This window comes from Chinchilla lanigera, unplaced genomic scaffold (genome assembly GCF_000276665.1).
Source record: "Chinchilla lanigera isolate Chin_1 unplaced genomic scaffold, ChiLan1.0 scaffold00091, whole genome shotgun sequence".
Classification (NCBI taxonomy): Eukaryota; Metazoa; Chordata; class Mammalia; order Rodentia; family Chinchillidae; genus Chinchilla; species Chinchilla lanigera.
Window position 1 is genome coordinate 8648189 of NW_004955492.1, and position 20706 is coordinate 8668894.

Below are 20706 nucleotides of genomic sequence, written 5' to 3' on the forward strand. Positions count from 1 at the left end.
GGGGCAAGGGGAAAGGGAAGGGGAGGGGGCAAGGGGAAAAGGCACCATCATTTAGCATCACTCTGGGTGCGCTCCTTAGAAGGCAAAAATTGTCCAGCGGGACAGCCGCCTGGGTCCCAGCCACCTGGGTCCCACATCCGGTTGCTGCCCCACCTACTTTGCTAAGGACTCCCAGCACCCACCCTGTGCACCCGAAGCATAGGGCATTAGCCGTTTCTATGACAACTAGTCTTACTTCACCCATGCACCTACCCATAAAAACCCGGCTTGATAAATGCCTCAGACTCTGCTTTGAGGAAGTCTGTGGTCCGTGTTTTTTCAATGAATCGTCACTATTTACCTAACAGGATCCACCATGTATGTGGCCATCCCTCACCCTAACCTTAACGCCCACCCAGAGAGGACGATGTGAGCAAGAGATGGAGGAACACCCCTTCCAAGCGTTTTAAAGCCACAAAATATATTCACATAGTGTGAATTTCTATGGGCAAGCACAATACCTAAAAAATGCCTCCATGTTCCTAGTCAAGAGCAGAATTAAACAGATTCAGACTCAAAGAAGGTAATAAACTTATTTGGAAGTGAGATTATAGGTGGAATGGAAAGCACAGATATGAGCACATGATTTTGTGTTTACTACTTCCTCTCTGGTTTTTTGATAGCTTGATAAAATTTTGAAGCCTTGTATGCAGTGGTACTGCCAATCTAGACATTCAGAATGGCATTTAGTAAAGTTTAAGATTTAAATTAAGCAAGTATATGGCACCATGTTTACTGAAAATCATGTATTTTTAAAAATGAACTAGTCTGTTGAAGGAACCTGGCTTTTTATTGCTAATACTAAACATACATAGGCATATCTGATATGCTGATTATGAATACATTGATAATATTGGATGCACAGAGGTATAGCTAAGCAAACCACACACACACACACACACACACACACACACACACACGCACACTGAATAATTCATGTGGCCAGCAGCCTGGAAAAGTGTCAGTATTACATGAGTTAGCTAACTGTCAAGTTAAATACTTTTTTTTTTGATACAGAGTCTCGCTATGTAGTTCAGGCTAGCCTTGAACTCACTATGTAGCCTAGCCTGGCCTCAAACTTGAGGTGATCCTCCTGTCTCAGCCTCCAGAATGCTGGGATCACAAGCATGCACCATCAAGCCCAGTGCAATGTTAAATACTTTTGAACCACAACCCTATGTCACTTAATTGAGATTTTAAGCAAGTACGTAGGAGGGGTTTGGTGACCCATTTCTCTTGACATCAGACTCAATAAGTGACACAATATTTCAGGACTGAAAGAAGCTTCAACTCACTCTGGTAGAATTACCTTAGCGCTAGTGATAGCTAAACCCTGCCTTTGATGTTACTCTTGTACTGAAAAAAAGTACAGAAATTAGAAATTGTGTCACTTCACTGGAAATGTGCCAAATTTAAAAATTGCCTTTTCTTTTCTGACATTTCTGACATAAAAGAAACAAGTATCTCTATTAGAACTTGATATCTTGTTTTATTTTATTTTATTTTATTTTATTTTGGTACTGGGAATCAAACTCAGGATGTTGTGCTTGCCAGGCAGGTGCTTGTGCTGCTGAGCTATATCCCTGGCCTGATATCTTGTTTTATTAGTGTTCTATATCTCTCACACTTTTGTTATGTTTATAGGTATTTGGTAAATTCCATTACCTAAATTAGAGATTTAGATAATGTCCTGAAAGAATTTGTTTGGACAGTATTGTCTGGGAAGGAATGAGTCCTTAGAAACCAAACCAAACCAGGAATATACAAATATTTCTGCCAGATGAAAAGAAAAACAGCTATTCCCAGGCGTTCTGTGTTTGTAGTAATATGAACCAAAAAATGTCTTGTGTGTTTGTCAGGCCACTTTGAGGGAAGACAGGGCAGATTCTCCTCTGAATCTTAGAGAATCATTACACTTATTCCTCAGTACTCTTTAGGGTATAATGACAAGGAAAATGATCCCTAGCACTGAGACAAAAAAAAAAAAGGAACATAATCTCATTTCCTAAAAAGAGATTTGACATCCCTATCTATCAGATCTGTCTTTTATCACCTCTGAAAAACTGCTCAGCTCTCACATGCAAGCCGAAGGAATTTTACTCCAAAATTTCCCCGGGCCTATGCATGCAGTGAGTCTGAGAAGTCCTCAGATGACAGGCACCAGCTGGGAGGCCGAGGAGCCAGGAGACTCTGCAGCCTGCAGCTAACAAATGTCCCCTGTGTCCACAAGGACCTGCTAAGCCATGAGGGAAAAAAAAGAGCAAAAAGGACGAATGAAAATAGGACAAAGTGATAAATCATAATGACAGCTCATGATAGGATGAGGGCTGATTTTTTTCTGCCTTTTTAATATAGCCATCTTCCTTCCAACTTAGTTTTCCAATAAATGTGCAGGATATTAATATTAAAAACACTAAAGTGAAAAAATGAAAAAATAAACCGAAAAATATCCCCTAACCCAGCAGCCCTGAGTTCCATTTCCAGGGGTGAGATGGGTTTGGGCAGATCCATTTACAGCCCTGCTGGTGACCAGAGGTGGCCCTGTGCTCAGGAGCTCAGGCCGGGCAGGAGAGACCTGCCACAGGTGCGGAGCCTGGCTCTCATCCTCGGCTGGGAATCCTGTGGATTGGCTGAGTGCTTTGGGAAGAGGACCTGGGTCAAGAGCTGAGTTCTGGCCTCCAGGCCAGTGCAGTCTGCCCTACACTCCTCAGGAGGGCATGCAGCGGGGAGAGGCTATTCAGCAGGGTGAGACCCTGGGCAGAGATGGGGGGGTTGGGGGCTCAGTTCTCCTCCTGAGTTCTGAGAAATTCCAGGTTCTGCCACCCCCTTCCAAGCAGGGTGCTTGGCAGCCCAGCTCCTTCCCATCAGCATTTGTTTACTGAACATCTCTAGGACTACAAATGCTGAACAGCATCTGTGGACAAAGTGATGAATTCAGACTTCTCCAGTAAATGCTGAAAATGTGCCAGGCATGGTGGCACACGCCTATATTCCTAGGACTGAGAGGCTGAGGCAAGAGTATCACCATGAGTCTGAGGCCAGCCTGGGCTGCACAGTGAGTTTAAGGCCAGCCCGAACTACGTAGTGAGATCCTCTCTCAAAAAACAAAACAGAAAACAAAGCAGAACAAAAAAAGGTACTGGGTGCCTCACCTCTGTGTCTGGAATCTGGATTCTCCCTAGGTTTTGTCTCAGCCTGTAGTACCCAGTGCAGGGCAGGGAAAAACAGAACCCCAGGCCATTGAGGCCCAGCACATGTGTGGTCTCCAGGGTCCCTTGCCATGGGGTGGGGAGCTTGTGTTTCCTCTCCCACCTCCCCAGCTCTGCAGGCCAGAGGTCAGAAAGCTGGACCAGCACTTCAGAGAACACTTGAGATCTCTCACTCCTACAGGCTGGGCAGGCACTGATCCAGGCCAGGGCAGGGGTCAGGCTCAAGAGACTCCTGGCCACAACGCATCTCCACTGCCAACGGTGCCCTTTGGCCTCTGCGCCAGTCCCTTCCCTGCATTTTCCCCTGGCCACTGGGAGGAGGTGCATCTCTAGGCTCCTGGAGAACACATCACTGTGGTGCCCATCCAGAGAACTCTCTTTCTTCTTTTCCCCTCTACCTAGTGTCCTAATTCTTAGAGTCTCTGGGAAGTCAGGACATCCAAAATCCAGCTGTAGTTATTGCTTAGCTCATTCTCCAGCCAGATCCAGGACCTTATCACTCCAACTATTTAACAAACACTCACGGAGCAGCTACAGTGTGCAGGAGATACAGCAGTAAATAAAAAGAATCAGGCCCTCAGCACCAAGGGAGCCTATAACCCAATGTGGGGGTGGGTATGCATCAGACAGCAGCAAAAGCAGTGGTGTACCTGCAATTTATACATGAGACCCCGGGGAGAGGAGGCCCTGGGATGGGGTATGGTCTGAGGCCTGGGATGAGGGTGCAACCTGGGCCCTGAGATAAGGGTGCAGCCTGGGCCTGGGATAGGGGTGCAGCCTGAGTATCCCCTCCTTTACTTCCTCTCAATATATTGGAGTTCTGGGGCTGGCAGGGAGGTCATTCAAACTGGAATGTTCTATAGAAAACTCCAAAAGCCTGCATGAAAATGAGAGTGTGTGCTATTTTGGTCTTTCCCTATCCATGCACTAACAGGGCTTGGGGAGGATGGTAAAGGTAAATGTCCAGAGAACTCGGCCTCAGTCAGCACGGCTTACCCCAGCATCTGCTCTGGGTCCCGTGCTATGCTGGGAGGGGGGTGGGGGCAGAAAGAAGCGCTGGGAGGGGCTGGGGGGAGGTAGGGCCCAGGGAACAGCAGAGAAAGGGGAGGGAGGCAGGGGAGGAGACGCTGCAGCTGCTGCACAGCCCTGTGCCGGCCCGCTGCGCGGTGAGTCACCCACAGTGCCAGCTCCCACGTCCTGCCTCTATTTTTATATCAGCGCCTGCTCATATCTGACTGTTCAATAAGCCTTCCAGCTGGCGGGGCGAATCTGATGGTGGAGGATGAGGACTGAGAGGATGATTTAGAGGTCTAAATAGGAATTACAAAGCGATCCTCTCTCACTGGGAGCTCTTTGTCTATTAATCACTAGGCTGTGAGCTGAGTGCTATTGTGCCAGGCAAGAAGCCAGCAGGGAAGGGGCATGAAGAATCCAACAGCCACTGGCCACCAGCTCGGACACCATGGCAGCCGCAGGAGAGCAGTTGTGCTCACGGCACTCAGACAGGGCACCCACATGGCCAGACTCCTAAATGCACTGCGGTGTATGTGGTGGATGCCCAGAAGCAAACCCAAGGGACTCGCATCCACAGTCAGATGCCCTAGGGCTGCTTTGTTTACTTTTGTTTTTTGGAAATAGGGTCTCACTATGTAGCTGGCCTTGAACTCACCATCCTCCTGCTTCAACTTCCTGGGTGCTGGAATCACAGGTGTGCATCACAGTGCTGGTTCCTGGAGTTGCCATTTTGCGAGTGGTGTTACCTTGTGCCAAGCAGTCTGTCTTTGAGCCTCAGGTTCCCTACCTGCAAATGGGGTTCTGTGCCCAGCTTTGTGGGTTGGAGAAAGATAGAAGCCAAGGGAACTCAGGGTTAGTGCAAGCTGTGAGATGCTCTGGCAGGGACAGCCCCCTCGTTGGCGTGTTTAGCAGAGCACTGCCCCACAGCTTCCTGGGGAGCAAGCATTGGCCTTTCTTGGCTGTGATGGGTACAGAAGACTTTCTAGGGTCACTGAAGGGTTCCAGGGCAAGATGTGCTGAGCCTTGTCCTTTGTTCAGAACCTGGAGCCCCTGTGGGGGATGGCTCCTTGCTCAGAAGTCTTTGGGGGGTCTCTAAGATGACATGTGTCCTCCTGCCAGGCTGTATGGCCACACACACCCAGATCGGACCACCTTTGTGTCCTGGTTTCACTTCACACTGCATTGTAATGTGGGTGTGGCTTATATGGGTCCTAGTGCCTCATGGGGACGCAGAAGAGGCAGGTTATGGTCTCATCTTCTCCTGGGAGGCACTCAGGTGAACTGGGGGCATGCAGGACTTTTCTGACCATGATTTTGGGAGCGATGACAGCCAGAGAGCCAAGGTGCACCCATGTACCCAGGATGGCATCCCCCTGTTGCTCTTTCCCAGCCTGTAGTCTGATGGAGAAGAGGCAGGGCCTCCACATTCAGAAATGTTGTGAGGTCCCCTGTGGAAAACCTACACTCTGGGACCCAGCTACCCCCAGGGTGTGAGGACCAGGCCTGCGGCTGTCCTGCCCACCTGGGCGGAGGCTTCCTCTTCTGGAGACCCCTGGTCCTGTCCCTCCTTACACTTGGCCTGACCCTGAAGCAGGCCAAGGGACACTGATAAGTGACCTGTCCTCTTTCTGTTCCCATCCTTGGGCAAGTAAGCACAGCTTTAAATACACTTTACCAGTCGGTACCTCCAGGGATGTCTCATGCTCTGGGGGAGACAAGAGTCAGCAGGCCCCACAGAAGGCCCAGGGCCAGGTAGCTCAGCACACAGCTGTGCTCTCGGCACCTCCTCCAATCCCCTGGGCCTGCTCTGGGCACCATGGCAAGAGCCCAGCCCTTCTGAAAGAGTCTTCTTTGGAGTCTCCTCACCCCTTGTCCTCAGGGTTCAGGTACCCTGGCTTTGCTATGAACCCACCCTGGTGGCAGGGTGTCCTCCCTTGCTTGTAGAATATCTTCTTTCAGGCACAGATCTCTCACCTGGGTCTTGTTATCTTGAGCCCAAGATTCCCTTCTAAAGGTGCCCATGTAGTGCTTTACAATAGGGCCAGCAGGTGACATCTCTGCCATCACGAGCTAGGGCCAGGGGACAGGTGTTCCCTTTGGGAGCTGCCTGCAAGGAGGAGAGTAGAGGGTCCCACTTTAACAGAGTCGAGAAACAAAGTTGAGGGCAGATCACAGTCCACTACTGTATCAAGAAAACTGCTTCTCCCAAGTCGGGCAGACCTGGGGTGTGTGCTGGGGGTGGGAGTCAGCTGGGGGACAGGTTAACTGTCTCCTCCAGGTGACCTCTTTAGGTTCATGGCTCCTGCTGTTTGTCACTCCCATGAACAGCTGCCTGGTCCTCACCAGACTAGAGTACACGGGTGGGTCTTGGGCAGCTCCTCTGGGGACTGCAGAGCAGGCCTGGGGCAGCTCCTCTGTGGTGTGCGGACAGAGGCTTCTCTGCTGGGCAGTTGGGCGGGCCTGGCCGAGACAGCTGGGCACATGCCTGCCATTCCGCCCTGCACGCTCATCCTCTCAATATAGGTGCTGCTGGCCAGGCAGCCTGCTGCTTTAGGGCAAGGCCAGTGGGGACAGGCCAGGGCAGGCACCAGATCTCTCTCCTTGCATGGCCAGGGCCTGCAGGCTGCCTTCTGATTTGCGTGTATTATTAGGTCCTAGGACGCTACAGCCTGGCGGCCCTTGGAAGGCTGGGGCCCATCTGTGTGAGGAGTGTGGTCAGGGGTCCTCAGCCCAGCTGGGACACCAGCCAGGGTCCTCTTCCGGTCGAGTGCAGAGGTGTGTTGGGGCTGTTTCCTGTTGTTCCTGAGCCTCAGTCATGGGCCTGCCTTGCTCAGCTGTCCCCACCCATACCTGTGGCTCTTTGTGTTCTGTGAATTCACTTGTTCTTGGCTGGCTGGACTAACTTACGTCCCCCCTTGGTGCTGTGTTTGCTAGGGTGGTTAACATTATAACCCAAACAGGAATGTTTGCCTTGGAAGCTGGGAGGTATTGTGCCTGGAGTAGCCCACTCCAACCCATACCTATGGGTCGGGGGGGGGGGGGGGGAACTGTACGGCCTACCAGCCCACACACCTGACTATGTGACAGGGACTGATGGGAGAGTGGCAGGAATTGGTAATGGAAAGTGGCAGGGATCTTTGGGCAAGGGGATCCTCCACCCTTTTCTCTGGCTGCGTTGTGCCAGAGGGTGTGTGTTATGGTTTTTGTCTGTGTGTCCCCCCAAAGCCTCCTGCGGATATGGGGCAGGCTATTAGAGTTGAATATGGGTGTGACAGCTGCACCCGCCAGGGAGTGGATAGTTTGCATATGTAAGGGAGAGGAAGGAGCTGCTTGGGGGCAGTCCTCCTCCCAGATTCCACCGTTGTGTGTGTGTGGTGGCAGTTTTGCTGTGCTGCCTCCCTGAGATGCAGCCCTCTGCCATGTGCCACTCTGCCTTATGATCTCCCAAGTAAGGATTGAAACTTCCACGAACTGTAAGCGAAATAAACCTTTCCTTCCTTAATTTTGGGTGTCAGGTATTTTGTCCCAGCAGCGAGAAAAAAGTAACCAAGACAGTGTGTCTGTCTATAGCACCAGGCCCTGCTGCCTGAGCTAATCAGCTAGGGCAGAGCTGACATGGACTGTCTGGGCATCCCCTGTGCCTGCCGTGCCAGGCCTGGAAAACAAGTCAGCTGGGCTGGGTGCTCCTGCTCTGGGAAGATCCTGTGCGAAGAAGCGGGGAGCTGCACCCAAATATGAGGAGCCTTGGTGAGGACTTTGCAGACTGTGGCAGATGGGGAGGGGGCCCCCTGCATAGCAACTGCCCAAACCTGCATGTCCTCTGTATCTCTGCAGCACAGCATGCCTCCATGCACCCTTGTTTCATCTTCACATCTGTATTGGGAGCATGTGTATTGTCTCAAGAGTCTCTCTGTGCCCATAGTGACATCCAGGGCTCCTGAAGGCCACTTTGTGGGCCCTGATGGACCTTAAAATTCCACAGAGGGCGCCCTGGACTTAGTGCCAGCTCTTCCGTAACCTGGACTTTTCCTGTAGCACCTCACTGGAGAGGGAGTACAGCCTTGGGCCACGGCCACACCCTGTAAAGAGCCACTGTGGCCCTTTCCATATTGGTGCTCTGGAAGGAGGGTCATGAAGGCAGACCAAGGTCCTCAGCCTGTGCAATGCCTGAAACTAGCTGGGAGGAAGGGGACCCTTTCAGAGGCACATGGCACTCTACTCAAGACGTGAAATACTCCTGTTCTCCAACCTCATGGCCATCTACCACACACATCCCGTCCCAGGGTCCCATCCAAGGCACTGCACTTGATCATCTTGATCATCCTGGTTTCTCATGCTCCTCTGGGCTGTGGCTATTTCTGAGTCTTCCCTTGCTTTTTGTGACTGTCTCAGTTACTTTTCTCTCGTTGCTGGGACAAAATACCTGATGCCCAAAATTAAGGAAGGAAAGGTTTATTTCGCTTACAGTTCGTGGAAGTTTCAGTCCGTACTTGGCAGATTATAAGGCACAGTGGCACATGGCAAAGAGCAGCAGCTCAGGACGGCAGAACACAGCTAAGCAACAACCACACACCAGGGCGGAATGGGTGAGGAATGCCCCAACCACTCTTTTCCTCTCCCTTACATATGCAAACTATCCACTCCCGGGCGGGTGCAGCTCTCATACCCATATTCAAACCCTAAAAGCCTACCCCATGTCCGTATGAGGCATTGGGGGGACACACAGACATAAACCATAACAGTGACCTTGAGAGCTTTGGAGAGTCCCAGTCAGGTACTTCATAGACTGTTTTATTCAGGTTTCTCTGATGTTTTTTCACAATCAGACCGAGACTGTGAGTTTCTGGAAAGAATACTAGGGCAAAGTGCCCTATTGTTCCCATCATGCTGGCCCATGGCATCCCCCTCCTGAGGCCCAGCTCACAGCTCGGTGAAGGTGGTGTCTGCCAGGGCTCCTCCTAAGGTATCCTTTTCACTTTCCCTATAGTTTCCTCTACAGTCCAGGTTTGGGGATTAAAGCCCACCTCTGGGGCAGGGAATGTCACATAACCATTTAAATCCTTGTAAGGGGCCCTGCTCCTTCTCACCCAGTATTTATTTATTCAAACATAACCCATGTCACCTGGATTTATCTATATTTATTTTACACATTGGGTTATAGACCATTGCTATTTTACTTATCTTGTGCTCAACTTACTCCACATCTGGCCATTAGCAGCTCTTTTGGACTGGCTTCTGTGTCCTTTGATTACAGAGCACTTCCCTGCTTTTAGATACCAGTGTTCCCTAGGCTCCTGCTGTCATTTTCTTCTTGGAATCAACCATTTCTTCAAGTCTAGTCCCAGTATCAGAGGACAGTACTGAAGAGCCAACACACGGGGAGTAAGAGCTTGTTGCATTAGAGTTGGGTGTCATTTCTGGGCATTCTCTGCAGGTGGTTGGGAGACCTGGGTGTGTGCTACTTGTGTGTGCACCCCCCTCCAACGAGTTGTCCATCTCTGTGTCTGCATGTGTTCAGTTAACCATGAGCTCATGCTGATATCTCTAACTAATCTAGTACAATGAAGTTCTTTTAGATAGTTTTTAAAGGACCCACAAACATCAAGTGAATCTGGCACTGTACTTCCTCAGAGGCAAATGTGAACATGAAAACAGAGGCTTTAGTCCTCAGCATGGAACAAGGATCCTGGGTTTTCCACAGGTGGAATGAAGTCAGCTCAGCTCCATTGCAGGCAGCTACAGGACTCAGTGACATCTGCTTACACTGGACAATGGTCTCCTGTTTTCTCTGTTGTCAGCCACGATGTAGCTGACTGTACATAGAGACAGAGTCATAGCCATGATTGTACATAGAGACAGAGTCAGTGACACACCCCACACAGGAAGAGCAGCACCCTCTCTCCAGAGCCAGCCCTGGTTGGGAACAAGAACATGCCAACTTCCTGGCAGCCCTGTCTCCTGGGCTGTGCTGCTGTCTGGTCTCTGGCCACCATTCTCACCCCCTTTCTCTAACTGTAGGGCCTTGGCTACTCCAGGTGCTCCCGCCAGCCTGTCTGCTGAACAGTGTCCCTGCCCTGCTATGCTGGTGCCTGGGGCCCCCACTTCTGACTGGGACAGGCCCACGGTGCTGGCCTATGCTCCTGCAGAGGATGTGACCTGGAGCACAGAAGGAGGCCTGGAATCACAGGTCCTTTTAAGAGGGAGGAGAAGTCAGAGTCATGGGAGGATGACGGAGGCAGCTGAGGTCACAGCAGTCTGTGAGCCAGGAGCACAGGTGGCCTCTGAGGAGCAATAAAGCCTGGCCAAGAACTTGCTTTGGGACCTGCTTCAGATGTCTGACCTCCAGGGATATGAGGTGGTGAATTTGTTTTTTAAGCCTCTGAGTTTGTAGTAATTTGTTACAGTAGGCATAGGAAGTAAACACTAGTGTCTTGGGACAGGGCCTTTTCCTGGGTGGATTACCCACTTCTTGGCCTGGACCAAATCTTCCAGAAGGCAACAGCGACCATGTGGGGCATGAGCACATTTCCCTTTGGATCCCTACTGCCGACATGGACCCCAGGGTAACTGTCATGGATGTTCATGCAAGGATCCAGCTCTTCTACATCAGAATCAAATGCTACCTACATCAGCCTTCCCTGGAATGGGGACAAACCTGATGGTCTCTCTTGAGAGTTCTTGCTGACTTCTCTTTGGAAGGCAATGTTTATCTGCCTTTGCTACTTGGAGCATCTCCATTTCTTGAATATCAGCTACGCCAATAACCTGTAGATAGGTTGACTTTCCCTTGCTGGATAATAGTGAATCCCAGGAAAGGCAGCTTCTCGAAGCAGTGCAACCCAGGGTGTCTGTGTGCATGTGGTTGTGAGTATGTGGGCCCTAAGTGTTCCAAGACTCTCCAGAAACAGGCAGAACTTTACTGGGATTGCAGAAGACTCTGGAAACCCTACTTAGTTCTTCATGCATTGCAGCCAGTTTACGACTGAGCCATAAGTATGTCCCTTGCTGTAGGGAGCCTGCATCTCCCAATGGAATCCTTGAGAGGCAGGAAACAGCCAGTGCAAGCACACCAGAAAGCTGGGCCCTGAAGGCCAGCTCCATGCTGTTAGATGGTCTTTTCAGAGTTGATGTGGCCACTCTGCGCACATTACCCTTGGCTTGCCATGCTGAGATTACTGTTGCCATTTTATAAAGAGTAGTCTTTTCTTTTTTTGAAGTGGGGATTGAACTTGAGCCCCCTGAACCCCAACAAAGGACTGAACCTGAACCCAGAGCCTGGCACACTAGTCAAGCACTCTACCACTGAGCTATACCCTTAGCTCTTTTTTTAAGTTTTTTTTTCCGGTACCAGGAATCGAATTCACGACGTTGCACTTGCCAGGCAGGTGCTGTGCTGCGGAGCTAAATCCCCAGCCCCTATACCCTTAGCTCTTTCTCAAATTTTATTTTAAGACAGAGTCTCACTAAGTTTCCCAAGCTGACTTCAGACCTCCTGCGTAGCTGGGACTACAGGCGTGCCTCTCCTTGCTGATTTAGCATATTCATTTCTGAGAGCTTGGGACAGCAGGACCACGGCTCGGCTCCTTCACTACTAGTGTTTGGGAGCCAAATCCCCTGGGTTTGATCCGAGATCCCCTTCTTACCAGCTGAGTGGTTTTGTTCTGTGTCTCCATTTCCCCCACAGGAAAGAACTGCTGTATCTACTTGCAGGGCCCTTCTGTGAGGATCCCATGAGGTGACATTGGCAAGGTGTTCCGGTACCCAGCATTCAGGAGCCCCACAGTGCCCCTTGAGGCAGGGATTTGCAGTTGGCACTTGAGTTTCAGGTACCCTGACCTGATGTTGGAACCTTGATTGCCCCACCCTGGACAGTAGCTCCAACTGGATCAGCTTCTGACATGTGTGATCCTGGATGGGTGGTCAACTGGTCTTCCACAAAAGTCCCAAGATGCTGGGTGTAGTGGTACATGCCTGTAATCCCAGTACTCAGGAGACTGAGGCAGGAGGATCACTGAATTCAAGGCCAGTCTGGACTACATAGTGAGACCCTGTCTCAACAAAACAAAACAAAACAAAACAACCACAAAAAACAAATGACCAGTAAACGTATGGTGCTAAACACCACTAGTCATTGTGGAAAAGTTAATCAAAACCACAGAGGGGTGGCATATCATACTCACCAGGACATATGTGGGGGAGCAGAGTATAGTAAATATTGGTGAGGATATGGAGAAATTAAAACTTATACATTACTGATAGGAATATAAAGAGTGTTTGGAAAATGTTTTTGCAGCCTCTCAAAAAGTAACATAGAATCATCATATGACCCAGCAATTTCACATTTTTGGTTTTCACCCCAAAGAACTGAAAGTAGGGACTCAGTGGATACCTGTGCACACTCATGTTCATAACAGTGCTATTCACAACAGCCAAAAGAGTCACAAACAACCAAGTGTTGTCCGTTAATAGTTGACAAAGTGTGTCTCTCTGTACAGCAGAATGTTATCCAGCCATAAAGAAGAATATAGAACATTATTCCACTGTTAAAAAGAATGAAGCACTGATTCATGCTGTAACATAGATGAACCTCAAAAATATTGACCAAGAGAAAGAAGCCAGACACAAAAGGCTACATATTGCAGGAGTCCATTTATATGAAATGCCTAGAGTAGAGACATTCATAGAAACATAGAGCAGATAGGTGGTTGACAAGAGCTGGGGTCAGGGGTAATGGGGAATAACTCTACCAGAACCCAGATGTGTGTGTGTGTGTGTGTGTGTGTGTGTGTGTGTGTCCCTGCTCATTGGGCCTCTTCCAGGCCCTTAGAAAGGCAAACCCCTCTCCTGCCCACAGGTCTTGCACAAGTTGTCCTCTCTGCTCAAACCTGCCCCCCATTTCAGCATGGTGGCCCCTCACTGTCCCTTCTGCCCAGGCCTATCCTCAGGTCTTGGCATGGTGGTCTTTTCAATTTTCCAGACCAGCTGAAGCCTCATGTGCAGAAAGGCTGTCTCAAGGTCAACTGGGGTGCATTTGAATCAGGGATGGAAGACACAGGCCCAGGAAACAGGGTCATGAGAAAGAGATTGGCTGTCGTGGAGCCCTGGATGCAGGAGACCTGGCAGGCCACAGCGAGGCGCAGAGTAGTTATAAAACAGAGGGAGGGCATTGTTGATGGGGCCCGCGATGTGGCTTCCACTGATGGAACAGTATGGTGGGGGAGTGGCTTGGGGTTTGGCTAGTTTGAGTAGCTTCAGGGCCACTGGGGTGCAGGGCTGACCTCAGCTGCCTGGCCCTAGGAGACGAGGGCAGGGAACAGGGGCTCCAAGTATACGAGCCTCTGGAGGAGGTGGTGGGTGAGGGCTCTGGCTTGGCAGGGGCCCTAGGGAGGGTATGATCTCCACAGGTCTCCAGGAATCACTCACCTGGGTGGGGCCGGCATTCTAGGCTTAGAGAGGCCCAGAAGTCAGTTTTGAAACAGAGGATTCAGGACATGGCTATCCCTGGGGCTCTCCTGGGTGGGCCTTGTTATGGCCTTGTAGCATATGTTGTTTTCCTTCTCTCCTCCTGTTTGATCTGCTTCCTTCACTGGAACACAGGCTCTCGGGGAAGGGACACATCTGTCTCTGTAGATCCAGTGTCTGGGTCAGACAGGTGCCCAATAAAAGTTAGTGAATCAGTGGATAACTGAGTAAAACTGTATGCCTGCTTTGACACACTCTGCAACCTTAAGGTCTGTTTTATCAAGAGATAAACCTCTATGTGTGTGTATGTGTGTGTGGTGGGGGGAGAGAGAGAGAGAGAAAGATCTAAACTGAAGGCACCACACACCTGTGTCTTGGTCAGCAGCTCAAGAGCCCTCTTCTTTGCTGCTGCCCTGACCCATACACCCTCAGAGCTCCTGAGTGTTTTGACAGATGTCCCCACTGTGACTTTGCAATGAAGTGCTGCCCAAAGGGGAGCATGTGGGAACCTGAATCCACATCTTATTTTCTTACCAACTCCTTTTTTTTTCATAATGGCAGTTTTTGCTTGGAAAGTGGCAACTGAGAGCAGAAAGGCCTTGTGCTTTCACCAGAAGGAAATGTTGCATATGTCATCAGCTGAGCTTTTTCTAGACCAGGTTTCCAGTGGGAGATAGTGCATGTGCTAATTCCTGCAGAATTAACTCCCGCCCATGTAATTCTCCAAATTGGCCTGTGCGTGGCTGGCATCTTCCCAGGCAGATGAATTCCTCTTGGCTGTGGAGCCACATGAGTGACGGTGAGCTGGAACCAGAAGAAAACAGGGACTGAAGCCAGGTAAGCTGTCAACCCTGGGCTGCAGAAAAACAGAAGAAAAGAGTAAAAAAAATGGAGAGAAAGGGTCAGTGGGCATGGAAGAGGGAAGGGGTTGAATGGACCCCTACCAACCCATGCCTGTCATTATCATGTTTTCAACCTTTAGAAATTTGATGAGTGAAAAAAATTTAACTTCTGGCTTGATATATCTTCTTTGCTTACTAGCAAAGTTGAACTTCTTTTTTGAGGGGTGTGTGAATAATGTGCTCACTGGCCGATGTTCTCTCCTACGACTTGCCTGTTTGTAGCCACTGACCGTGTGCTGAAAGGCACACCTGTTTTGTCTGCTCCTCTTACCAGTCTATGAGGCCACTTCACACCCTAATTTCTGGGCATATCCATGTTTTATGGCTCATGATCATGAGGAAGCTTCTTGCCGAATGCAAAGCCAAGAGGATTTGCAGTTCTACGCGTTATCAGCTGCATGCACGTACATCTTCGTAGTTGGAGTCTATTTTTGAATTTTATGCTGGCAAGAAAAAGTCTTGTTGCTGGGAACAATGAATTTTCTTCCTGCGAGTGTCTGCCATCAACATGGTCAGGAGGGCAACTCCTGACCTTTGCCAGCTCTCAGGATGCCTGGCTGGCCTGGTGAGAAATGTCAGGTGTTTGCAGCCCTGCTGACAGGGAGCGAGCCATGGCAGGGACTCAGACCAGGAGGCCAAAGCTCTCTCAATTCGCTGGGTGCTGGCGAGAAATACTTTTTTGTCTCAATGAAAATGTGAGGGAGTAGTGTGGGTACCTGCGGGACACTGCTAGAGGTGTGTGTGTGTGTGTGTGAGAGAGAGAGAGAGAGAGAGAGAGGGAGGGAGACAGAGAGAGAGAGACATGGAGAGAGAGAGGGAGAGAGAGAGGGAGAGAGGGGGAGGGAGAGAGAGAGAGCGAGCGAGTGAGAGAGAGCAAGAGAGGTTTTACTTTATTTCTGAACTGCTTGAGCTCATTACCTGAATGGATTCAGGAACTTTCCTGATGTTTTATTATAAAAAGTCTTGACAATACAGAAATTCATTGAGGACAGTTCATGAACACCTACATGCACCACCGGAGTCCATGCCAGCCCCTGTCCTCCCACCTGCCCACCTCTACTCACATTCATCCCTAGGATACCTGGATGCCTTTCAAGGCAAACTGCAGATCAAGGTAAGTTGCATTCTTGAAATGTCTGTTGTAATCAACTTTGTAGTCTGGTTTGAACAGAAGCATTTAAATGAAATGATCCTTAAGGTTATATCTGACTTCAAGCATGACAAATGAAGCACTCTTTAGGAAAAAGATTTCAAGGCCCCTACTGAGGAATGTATTTCCCTTGATTTCTTCAATAGAGATGACATGTGAAGTTTTATTGTTACTGTGGACAAGTGAGAAAATAGAGCAAAAAGAAAAAAAAATGGAAATCACCCAGAGAGCTGATTTTTGCTATGTTTCTATGTGAATTTTCCCAATCCAAATAGATATAAATAAACAAATGGGCTCCTATTTCTCTAATCTTGTCAAAGATAAGTGAGATGGTTGTGAATCTCTTTCCGTATGAGGAGAGATATCGTTTCTCGGCCTTTTGGCTAAGATCAAGTGTATGAAGAGAGATGTATCTCCTACCTTTCTGTGAAACTTGCATTTCAAGGTAGCCCATGGAGGTCAGTGCAACTCGGCTGTCCCATGTTGCACATGGAAAGATGAGGCTAAGAAAGGTCTAGAAACGGCATCAGCAAGTACTAAGTGTAGAGCCAGAACTTGAACTGAAGTCTGGCTTAACACCACGCACATACACTCAACTATTGCATTTGTTTCCAACCCCAAAGAAATTAACATTCTTGAATGTGTTCTAAGAAATGAAAAAATGCCTTTGGGTAGTGGAGAATGCTTTTGGCAATAAAAGTAGCATTTAGGAGTATTTGGCTGCATTAAGAGACGCGGTGGCAAGTGAGGAGCAGCCAGCTGGCCACGCTGAGCAGTGCTGGAGCCTGGCGAGGTATGCAGGAGCACTGGCCTCACAAGAGCTGGGCGGCTGCACAGGCTGGGCCCTCCCTGTGGCTGCTGCCCTCCACTTGGAGCATTTGTTTCATTCTTCCCTTCATGTAGGTGGTTTTCTGGTTCCTCTGGCCTCCCTTAGAGAACACACACCCTCAGCTCCAGACTTGCACTTGTAGGTCCAACCTTTTCAAAGCACAGTTCTGTTTGAGGAGTTCCAGGAGCAAAAAAATCTGCCTGGAGCCAAGGACCTGCCCCTGACCTGGGGAACAATGGCTGGGAAAAGTGAGTCCCACCATGGACATGGCCAAGGGGATTTCAGTGTCATGATCAAGGAGGGGAGAACAGACAGCCCAAGGACAAGATGAGCAAATGACTCTCAAAATACATTTACCTGGGCTGGGCATGGTGGTACATGGCTGTAAGCCTAGAACTCTGCGAGGCTGAGGCAGGAGGATCAAAAGTTTGAGCCTAGCTGGGGCAATTTAGTGAGATCTTGTTTCACAATAAAATATAAAAAGGGCTGGGGATGTAGCTCAGTATGAAGGCCCTAGATTCAATCCCTAGTACCCCTCCCCAGCAAAAGATTCACCTGGTGGAGACCAGTGGTCTGAGAGCCAGGCAGTGTCACATTCTGCCCACTGCTATTGTTGGAGCCCTTACTGCCACCAACTCCTCCCCCAAGAAAGGGCCAGGGACTCCACGTATCCTTAGCAGAGGCACTGACACTAGAACAAGCACAGATCTCAGCATGCTTTGAGTGTTTCAGTGTTTCAAATTTGTGTCGTGACATGAGGGCTTGGGCTGGCCTTTTTTTAATTGTTATTCTTTGGTATGTGTTTGTGTGTTACTGGGAATGGAACCTGAAGCCTTTGCACTGAGCTACATCCTCAGGGCTGTTTTTTGCTTTTTTAAAATTTTTTTTTTCTTTCTTTAAATTTTGAGATAGGGTCTTGCTAAGTTGCACAGGCTGGGTTCCAACTTGGGATTCTCCTGACTCAGCATCCCAGAGTGCTGGGATTAGAGGCATGTGCCACCACATTTGACTTTTTTCTCTGAGTCCTTACGTGATTTCAATGCCTTTATTACTGTTTTTGGAAAGGCAGATGCTTGCAAACAAAATCCCATCCCACCTCCTCCTTACAGTCTTGTTCCAGAAAGGACTTAGGATCATTTATACAAGGTGATAAAAGGTGGAACTGTAGAACCTGCTTCTGGTGTGGGTTTGAAGTTCCTGGTTCAGAGGTGAAAGCTAAGGCCATGCCCTGCTCTGTGCACAGCTTTTGTACTGATGAAGAGTTACAGGCTCCAGGAGGGAAGGTTCCAGATATTGTTCTGTTCCAGTAAGATCAGACGCAGTGACTCGTTTGTCTCAGGGCAGGTGAAGAGAAGGAGGGAAAAGAATTTAGCAACCTTTGAACTCTTGATCTTTTCATTGTGAACCGAACCTACTTCCTGTTTTCACAGCCACATTTTCCTTGTATCCCTGTGAACAACCTGATCCGAGCAGCAGAAAACTGTGTGCTCTTGGGGGAGATATGATTTTAGTTATGATTTTGCAGGAAGGGCCTGAAATGATACTGTGATGAGGAGAGAAACGGATCAAGATGTAAACAAACGATGCATCACGTGGAAATCAGCACGTGGCTGAGCCCCATGATCCATGTGTGCTGATCACAAACAATCAGGAAAAACAGTTTGTACCTTCATGTGAAACAAAACAACAGTCGCTCTGTCTGGTTCTGGTCCCCACATAACACAGTCTTGAGCATTTCCTGAGAACCTGGACTCTGATAGAGGCAGCTTTGTCTTTGACTTGGGAAGTAACGCAGCACTGTGAATAATTATATGAGGAGTTTTTATTTGTTTTTGTTTGTTTGTTTGTTTAAATATTTTATTATTAATTGCTTTTTAAAAAACACTACATACTGTTGTATTATTCATTAAGCCATTTAAGTAATACTGATGTTCTTTAAAAATTTCTTTGGATGACATTTTTTTTTTATTGAAGTCTGGTTTCCTTGCCCTTTTTTGCAAATAAACTGTTTTCTTTTTAAAATAGTCGATGTCTTTGACTGTTGCCTTGACGGACATCATAAATGTTTTGGTCTGGATGTTAGTGTCCCCTCAAATTCATATGCTGAACCCTGAGCTTCAGGGTGATGAGTTGGGGGCCGCTGGGAGGTGACCAGGTCAGGTGGGAGCACCGCCTGGTGGGACTGGTGCAAGTGGAAGGGGCACGCGTCTTGCTCTCTGTCTCTCCGCTGTGTGAGATGCAGGGAGCAGATGCTGCCTACTGACCAGAGGGTGACCCTCACCAGACGCGGAACCTGACACCTGTGATCCTGGATGTCGGGCCTCTAACACTGTCAGAAATAAATGTCTGTAGTTTATGAACCACGGTCTGTGGCATTTCATTGTAAGAGACCAAACAGACCAAGATAGCTGCTGACTGTTGCTGCACCAGAGATCTCCATAGGAGGAGAAGCCCTTTTTATCCCCAAACTCTGCTGAACTCCACGATAGGGTCATTTTGATTTTAGTGCATAACAAGGGCCATGGGTACAACCAGCCACAGCACCTCACAATAGGCTTTGGTGAGTTCTCTTTCATGGGATGTGGTGCTGTGCGGTTCATGACTGCTTTTATGAAACTCTTGTGAGCTCTTATTCCCAATATTGAGGGCCTATCAGGAGACTGTGATAGTTCTACCCCACCTACTGCTCAAAGTGTTGTCCCAGGAAGGACTTAGGATCATTTAGAACAGGTGATAAAAGATGACATATAAACAAGTGAAGAGACTACAGCAAGGGTCAAAAAGCTGAGATGGACCGGGCATGAGACACATGCCTCAAGGCGGTAAAGTAGACACCACATTTGGTTCTGAGCTTATGGACTGCTTTTGTTAAGAGACAAATACCAGCAGGCATATTTTTATACTCATTATGGATTTTTTTTTTATTCTAGTGTTTGGACATGTTGGGGGCTTATTGACCCTGGAAGATGGCCTTCCTGGTTACCAATTCTTAGAGAGAGCAAAGGATACCCTTGGATGTCACCTGAACCGCTCAGTACCTGTCCTAATCACCCCTGAGCCAGGTACAGACATCTGGGGACAGCTGCTCAGGGAACTCAAGATGGAAGATCCTCAGCCTGCTGACCACCACTCCGGTCCTTCTGTGAAAACCACACCACAGACTCCTGTCTGCAGTGCCCTCCCTCTGCCCCCTGGTTGCCCTGCGCATCCCCCTGGCCTGCCTGAGGGGCCTCCTGCTTCTAGCACTCTGTGAGAACAAACCTCTTCCTTACCACAGTGTTCCGTTCCCGATTAAAAGAAACTCCAGGTGTCTTTTAAGAAGATTCCTGGTGTCTCATGATAAAAGTAAACCAATCTCAGAAACATTCTCACTCATGAGAGTGAGACCACACATGGGAGATGGTTGCGGAGTCTGCAGTGCAGAGGGCTTGGCTTCTCCATCGTTTTCGTTCCAATTTTAGTATATGTGCTGCCGAAGCGAGCACAACATTACTTTTTTTTTTTTTTGGTACTGGGAATTGAACTCATGACCTCAGGCTTGCCAGACAAGCACTTATGCTGCTGAGCTATATCCCCAGCCCTCCATCGTTTTCAAACCCAGGAACATGCTACCCTGAGCTACATCCCTAGCTTCTCTTTTAATTTTATTTTTATGTTTCTGTGATGCTAGAGATTGAGTCCAGGGCCTTTGCCCTGAGATACTTTCCCAGCCCTTTAGAGTTTTTGAGATAGGATCTCACTAAATTGCCCAGGCTAGCTTTAAATTTGTAATCTTTTTGCTTTAACCTCCCGAGTAGCTGGGGATTATAGGCCTGTGTCACTGCATCAGGCCTTCATTTATTTATCTGTTTATTTATTTGGTCTTCATTGCTGAGCAGTTCCTGAGCCTTAATAGATATGTCTATCATAACATGGGAGGACAATTTTTGACATATTAGCCAATCATTTTTATTCTTGGTGTTTCTTTCTACCCTCAGAGGCTAGTTGAGAAACAAAAAGCAGAGTCAAATTCTTGGCCTTAATTCTAAAATGGGTTCTTGGACACTCAGAACTTAATGTCTTACAAGCTAAGGGCTTCCCTGGCAAGAGCCTGGCTTTGGG

General features: G+C 48.7%; 1 long non-coding RNA gene across 1 annotated transcript; it reads left to right on the top strand.

Annotated features, from left to right (window-relative positions):
- The first annotated feature begins 14491 nt into the window (after positions 1–14491).
- On the top strand, positions 14492–20048 carry LOC102018193. Its single transcript, XR_264060.2, has 3 exons — positions 14492–14561; positions 15588–15740; positions 19536–20048. It is a non-coding gene; the product is annotated as an uncharacterized LOC102018193 (long non-coding RNA).
- Positions 20049–20706: the final 658 nt, after the last annotated feature.